Source organism: Phoca vitulina, unplaced genomic scaffold, assembly GCF_004348235.1.
Source record: "Phoca vitulina isolate PV1807 unplaced genomic scaffold, GSC_HSeal_1.0 scaffold14, whole genome shotgun sequence".
In the NCBI taxonomy this organism is placed as follows: Eukaryota; Metazoa; Chordata; class Mammalia; order Carnivora; family Phocidae; genus Phoca; species Phoca vitulina.
The window spans coordinates 20,671,363-20,679,002 of record NW_022589717.1 but is presented as its reverse complement, the minus strand read 5'-3'; the positions used below and the strand labels follow the sequence as shown (position 1 = coordinate 20,679,002).

Below are 7,640 nucleotides of genomic sequence, written 5' to 3'. Positions count from 1 at the left end.
TTATTTTTCAGAGAGCTAGTTTACTATCATTCCCCTGGCTATTACTTAAGAGGTGCTAAAGTACCGAGTATCATTTGAATCATTTTACATACATTCACTTAATTACTCCTCACACCTACCCTAAGAGATAGGTACTATTACTATCTCCATTTTAACTGTAAAGAAACTGAATCCTAAAGATGTTAATGACTTACCCAAGGTCATGCAGCTAATTAGTGTCAGAGCCAAGAGTTGAGCCCAGACAGTCTGGCTCCAGAGACCAGAAAAACAGGGAAAATCCAGTGTCTTGTATGCAAAGGGATGACAGTGCTTCCAGAAAAGGGTAATCATTGATAGTGCCAGATGCTGCTAAAAGGTCAAATAATTGAATAAGTACTCATGTGTTCACAGGATTTAGCAAAAAATGAGTCACTGGTGACCTGGCAAGAGTATTTTCAGTGGAATGAAAAGATGTATACCTCTGTTAAGTGAGAAAGGATGAAAGATTTAAAACTTGTGTTGTCTCTTCAATGACTTTTTCCAGCAATCTCGGGAATTGTCTGCATTCCTTGATCGGAGTGAGGCATAATAAAGAAAGGCAAAAAGAGCAAGAATCCCAGTAACACCAGAGAAGACACTATTATTGGCAAAAAAACTGAAATGGGCAGAGACAAAACCAGTCTGCAAACTTAGTTTTAATGAGCAATGCACTTATAATGAGAAACCAGCATTAAAGACATAAGCGAACAATGTGAGCACATATTTGAAATCATGATTATCATGTCTATAAAGTGAGACTATTTACCATATGGTTCTGAAAACAGATTTTATCCACTATCTTTGGTAAACATCTGTATTTATATCAATATATAGGTAGAGATGTTTATTTTACTCATTTTTTTTAAAGATTTTATTTATTTATTTGACAGAGAGAGACAAAGCGACAGAAGGAACACAAGCAGGGGGAGTGGGAGAGGGAGAAGCAGGCTTCCCGCGGAGCAGGGAGCCCGACGTGGGACTCGATCCCAGGACCCTGGGATCATGACCTAAGCCAAAGGCAGATGCTTAATGACTGAGCCACCCAGGTGCCCCAAAACTTTAGATATTATTTATGTGGCATATATCAGTCCTTCAGCAACCTTCAAATTTTTCATTTCTTTTGTCTAGTAACACCACTATTGGAAATACCATATCCAAGGGGAAATAATCTGAAATGCCCACCAATGAGAGGCATAGGCAGGAAAACAATCAGAAGGGGGAAGAGTATAGCTGGGGCATTTCCAGCTGTGAATCCACTTTTTAGATCTCCCAAGTGTTGGCTGGTTTCCTGTGCCCCTTGACCCAAGGCCTTAACTCCAGAGAAGCAGCACATTCCATTCAGCTGCTCCAGTATTCTTCCCTCCACGTGCATTATTGCTAGTTCCCTTGCTTATTTCCTTAAATCCTGCCGATATTGTTATAAATTATTCCTCTATAAAAATCATCTAGTGAGAATACAGAGCAACAGGAATCCTTATTTATTGCTGGTGGAATGCAACACTGTACAGCCGCTTTGAAAGATAGCTTGGCAGTTCTATGCAAAACTAAACATAATCTTACCATACAATCTAGCAATCACCCTTCTAAGTATTTACTCAACTGATGTGAAAATTTATGTCTAGACAAAAACCTGCACATGAATGTTTATAGCAGCTTTATTTATATTCACCAAAAACTGTAAGCAATCAAGATGTTCTTCAATAGATAAATGGATAAATGCACTATGGTTCATTCTCATAATGGAATGTTATTCAGCAATAAAAAGAAATAAACTATCAAGCCACCACAAAAACATGGAGGAACTTTAAATACACATTGCTAAATGAGAGAAACCAATCTGGAAATGCTACATACTATCTGATCTCAATTATATGATTACATAATATTCTGGAAAGGACACATACTATCTGATCTCAATTATATGATTACATAATATTCTGGAAAGGACAAAACTATAGAGAGAGTAAAACAATCAGTGGTTGCCAGGGGTTTGTTGTGGAGAAGGGTTGCATAGGTGAATTACAGAGGATTTTAGGGCAGTGAAACTATTCTGTATGTTACTGTAATGGTGGATATATTATATCATGCATTTGTCAAACCCCATAGAACTTACAGCACAAAGAGTAAACCTTAATGTATGCAAATTTTAAAGCATTATTTAGGAGGTCAGGGGATCCCAGGATCGAATACAGACCATGACCAAAGAATCTAACTATATTACAAATGTATGAAACAGCCTCAGTGTAAGAGGATACAAGAGAAATGTTATAACCCAACTCATTTTGGAAATGAGTTGAATCTTAAGACTAAAGGCAAAAGAAACTGCACATAAGCACTACACTGTTTTTAATAAAGTTGTAAAGGTTAACAATTATAATACTCCTGTGTACATATCATGTAACTGAACAATTAAGAAAATGGTTGGTGGATGGTGGGAGCCAGGTTTCTCACTGTTGGAGTACAAGTTTACAGATAGGCAAGGGGAGAAGTCCAGAATAATCCATGTGGTAATGGATCATAGTTGAAGACATCAGTATGAACTCATGTTTAGCTTAATAGAGATGTTGACATATAGAGATATTTATAAATAAGTTAATATACACACATATATTTCCCTGTTCTGACAGCTGAGAGTCAGAAAGTAACAACATCCCAGTAACAATGAGCACACTGAGTGCCCAGATTTGGTTTCTAATATTATTCTCCAATAAAAGAACCAGGGCTCCTTGAAGAAGTGGCTGATTCTAATACTGGGGCCAGAAATATACAAGATGAGCCTGCGGCATCTTATAGTGTCAGAAAGTAAGGAAATACTTAAAAAATTTTACATTGATGGGGCTATGTCAAAAGAACGTAGGAGCCAACTGAAAGAGCACCCAATGACAGAAATATGTGAGCAACAAAATAAGTAGTATTATATTATAACCCAAAGAATAACATATATATCCATTAGTCCATACTAATAAAAAAAATTAATAGGGGTAAAAGGCAAATCCCCCTTGCAGAAGAAGTTTAAATAATATATAGAGATACATATCCCTCAAGGAGAGGGAGAATAAATCCCTACTTTTTAAGTGTGGGCTGTACATAGTGACTTTTTTCCCAATAAATATATATGGAAAGGGAGGGGGAGAGTAACTTTACAGTGGAGGAACCTGACAAATATGACTTCAGCAGGGTGATTGAGGTCAACACCAGCAGTGATAAATCAAGCTAACATATGGTCCCTTAATATGACATAATGAAAATGGCACTTCACCTGTGACGTTCTCGAAACCCATAGCCTAATCATAAAAAAAAGTCAGAAAAATTCCATTAGAGTAGCATTCTACAACATACCTGACCAGTATTCTTCAAACTATCAAAGTCATGAAAAACAAAGAATGTCAAGAAACTATCACAGCCAAGAGGTGCCTAAGGTATTTGACTACTTAATATAATGTATCCTGGTTGGGATCCTGAAACAGAAAAAGACATTTCACGAACATTAAAGAAATCTGAATAAACTATGGGCTTTAGTTAAGGGCAAAGTATCAATATTGGTTCATTAATTGCAGCAAAGGTACCATACTGAGGTGAGATGTTAATAAAAGAAATTGGGTGGGAAGGTAGATAAGAACTGTCTGTACTATCATCCAGTTTTCATGTAAATCCAAAACTATTCTAAAAAATAAAGTCTATTTTTCAAAAATCTCCTCAATTACCCAGTTTAATTGTACAGTTTTCTTGGTAGGACACTGACTGATAATCCAAACGTCTAACCAGAAGCAGGATGGTTAAGAAAAAACTGTTTCTCTTGACTAGATGTAGAATAATACACCTGTTAAAAATCTTTTAATGAAAAGTATAAAAGGGAAAATGTTTAAATTATATTGAGTAAATATTTGAAAAACAGAATGTATCATTTCATATGTATCATGTTTAACAACTGTGTTTATTTTTTAACTTGAAGAGGAAGAAGACTAGGAAGACAGGCATCAATACATGAAGAATACTTATAAGTAGTAGAAAACAGTTGTTCTGCTATTCTCTACTTTGTGTTTTCCAAATTTCTATGAGTACATACTACCTTTGTGATGAAAAAAAGTAACTTACACTTGATAACTTTTGATAAAGTTTTATACTTAATTATATTTCATGCCTTATCTGTTATTTTAATTTTATAATTTCAAAATTCTGGCATAGCTACAAAACTCAAAGTTTTGTTATTTGATGTATGGTATGGGCTGAATCATGTTCCTCTAAAATTCATATGTCAAAGTCCTAACCTCTGGTACCTCAGAATGTTATTGAATTTTGAGATAGATTATTAAAGAGCTAATTAAGTTAAAATGAGATCATAAAGGTGGACCCTGATCTGATCTGACTGGTGTCCTTATAAGAGGAGATTAAGACACAGAAAGACAGGGGCACCTGAGTGGCTCAGTTGGTTAAGTGTCTTCCTTTGGCTCAGGTGGTGACCCTGGGGTCCTGGGATCGAGCCCCTTGTGGAGCCCCGTGTCAGGCCCTCGTCAGGCTCCTTGCTCAGTGGGGAGTCTGTTTATCCCTCTCCCTCTGCCCCTCCCCCTGCTCATGCTCTCTCTCTCTCTCAAATAAATAAATAAAATCTTGGGGAAAAAAAAAAAAACACAGGGGCGCCTGGGTGGCTCAGTTGGTTAATCGGCTGCCTTCGGCTCAGGTCATAATCCCGGGGTCCTGGGATCGAGCCCCGCATCAGAATTCCTGCTCAGCGGAGAGCCTGCTTCTCCCTCTCCCTCTGCCTGCCTCTCTGCCTACTTGTGCTCTCTATCTCTCTGTCAAATAAATAAATAAAATCTTTAAATAAATAAATAAATAAAAAACACAGACAGGTACAGAGGGAAGACTATGTGCAGACACAGAGAGAAGGCAGACACCTATAAACCAAGAAGAGAGGCCTAGAAAAAAACCACCTGTGCTGACATCCTGAGTTTGGCCTCTCACCTCCAGAACTGTGAGAAAATGAATTTCTGTCATTTAAGCCTCCAGTCTGTGGTACTTTGTTATGGCAGCCTCAACTAACAGAATGAAGCACTCTTCAGTATGAATCTCATTTTTCTCTGCGTCTTTTTCAATCTTACTCTGTATATTGTGTGATTTAATAGTTTCTAGTAATAATTATTTGTTCCTAAAAACAGTATCACCGTGAAAATAATTCATCTTAATCTGATATTAGCTCAATTGAAGACAATGGAAAAATAAGTTTTCATTGAAATTTGTTGATGCTAAAAATAATTGAATGGGTTCCACGAAGATAAATTTATGTGGATAGGGTACAAATTTACACATATTCTCAAATAAAAACAAAATGAAACAAACAAAACAAAAACACATAGAGAAAGAAGTCTGAGACCTGACATTGGTGGGTGAGCATTAATAAAAACAAAATGAAACGAACAAAACAAAAACACATAGAGAAAGAAGTCTGAGACCTGGCATTGGTGGGTGAGCATTAGAATCACTTGGAAAATTTTTAAATGGCTGATGCCTAGGTCTAACTCCAAATGTTCTGGTTTAAAGGCCTGGCATGTAGTTGGGTCCCTGGAATTTTGAAAGGGCCTCCAAGTCTAATGTGCAGCCAGAATTGAGAACTGCTGCTTTGTATTAAGAAAACACTACCTGAGTTTTCATCTGGGTGAGGGCCTAGTAAAGGTTTTTAAAATTCCTCTCTTAGCCATAGTATCAATAAGAAACAAACGGAACAGGGGAAAGCAAAGGATATCCTATCATCAGTGAAACCAGAGCCACAGCCACAACCTCAAAGCCTAAAATTTGAGGACAAAAACATCTTTATTGATCCTATAGAGAGGAAAGGAGGTGAATATTAACCAGCTTTGGAGCAGTGATTTGGAGTAAACTAACGTGAGATCCTAAATTGTGAACACCTAAACAGAAGGCATCAGATGCTTGGAGTCTCTCAGGAAGTCACAGGACAAAAGTATCTGCCAGCTAGTCAGCACCCACCCTGGTTTTTGTCACTTTCTGTACAGTGGTCTCTATTGTCTCCTGGACTGTTGACGGTTACATCAATGGGCTCCCTGGAGGTGCTCAAGTTGAACATCACGATTCAGGATCAGAAGGAATAGAGCTGCCAGGAGGATCTCTAAACCACCTTCAACACCTGTGGCCACAGGGGGACCCCCCCACACACACCCACCCAGGAGGGGACCTGCACATCTTTATAGATGAAATCACAAATTTCCTGGCTGTGATGTGGGTAATATAATGGAAGATTCAGTCCTGGTGAGAAGTTAATCACAGTAAGATTGACTTGTTAGTTGGTGAGATGAGGAAGTGAAGAGGTTTTGAGTGTTGCAAGCTCATAGCTGTGCACCACAGTTCTACTGTACCTTGTAATGAACTATGCTATAAAGTTATACAGAGAAAAACATTGGATCAAAAATGCATCTGCAACTCAGCCTTTTTCAGGCGAATAGCTCATCGGCTTGCTAAAATCCATACTAGTCATGCACTCAATAGTTGGATTCCCAAATCTAATCTATGGCTACAGGTGGGAATATATTTCTCTCTCATTCCTACAGCATTTGCAGATAAAGACATTAATAACATGTTCCTAAGTAATATACGAAGCCCTCAGTCTTCAGGAGGAGATGACTTATTTCAGGGAGAATCTTTCCAACCGGAAATTACTAGCTGTGCTTTGCCGTAATGAGCTATTGTGTAAGAATAGAATCTACAGCAAGAAACAAGGTGACATACAGCTCATTGATTACAAAATTCTTGACACAACTACCTGCTACATGATATTAGAAATCATTTCAGTGAATTTGTAGGTGCAAGTGATGTAGACTATATTCTCTATCCAGACAGGGAACTCCAGGGTCAGTGGCTGCATCCTTACCTTGAAGTCTACAAAGAATATAAGGGCTTTGAGACAGAAGTTACTGAAAAGGAGGGTAGAAATACTCTTTATTCAAGTCACTGGCTTCTCATATCTTTAGGAATCATGGGCTGTGATTCAAGCCAAATACCCCACTACTGAGGGTGATTTCCCTGAGTAAGCAATTGTTCGTTTTAACAAAAACTTCAAAATGAAGCCTGCGGTTACTGTATTAAAAGTGCTTAAGTAAAGAAATTTAATTATTCATAGGCAGCTGAGCAATCCTAGTATATCTTTTCTTAAGAAATTCTAAAAAGCCAATATTAATGAAAATTGTTATTTCACTTGGTTACCTTGCTTTATAAATTATGGCTTCTATACAGTCAATTTTTTTAACTACATTGAACGATGTCAAGAAATATGCTTACTGCTATCAGTATGTGGAGGCATAGAAATGTTGAATCTACAAAGAGCTATGAAGATGTCAGTTTAATCCTTTCTTTGATAATTTAATCTATGTTATATGTGAATTATTATGAATTTAACATGATTCTGTGACTTTCATCTGTTTTATGTTTGTTGAATGTAAACAATGAGAGTATTCTAAAATAAATTTTTTAGTTTTACTTTAATTATAGTATACATTCTAGGTGTTCAGTGTAAACATTGTAATCTTAATGCACTGTAAGTAAGATTCATATTTATTCTTTTTTTAAAGATTTATTTATTTGAGGGAGAGAGAGAGAGAGCAGGGGCTGGGGGA

General features: G+C 37.1%; 1 pseudogene; it reads left to right on the top strand.

The window, feature by feature from the left end:
• The first annotated feature begins 6,065 nt into the window (after positions 1 to 6,065).
• On the top strand, positions 6,066 to 7,127 carry LOC116637316 (annotated as a pseudogene).
• Positions 7,128 to 7,640: the final 513 nt, after the last annotated feature.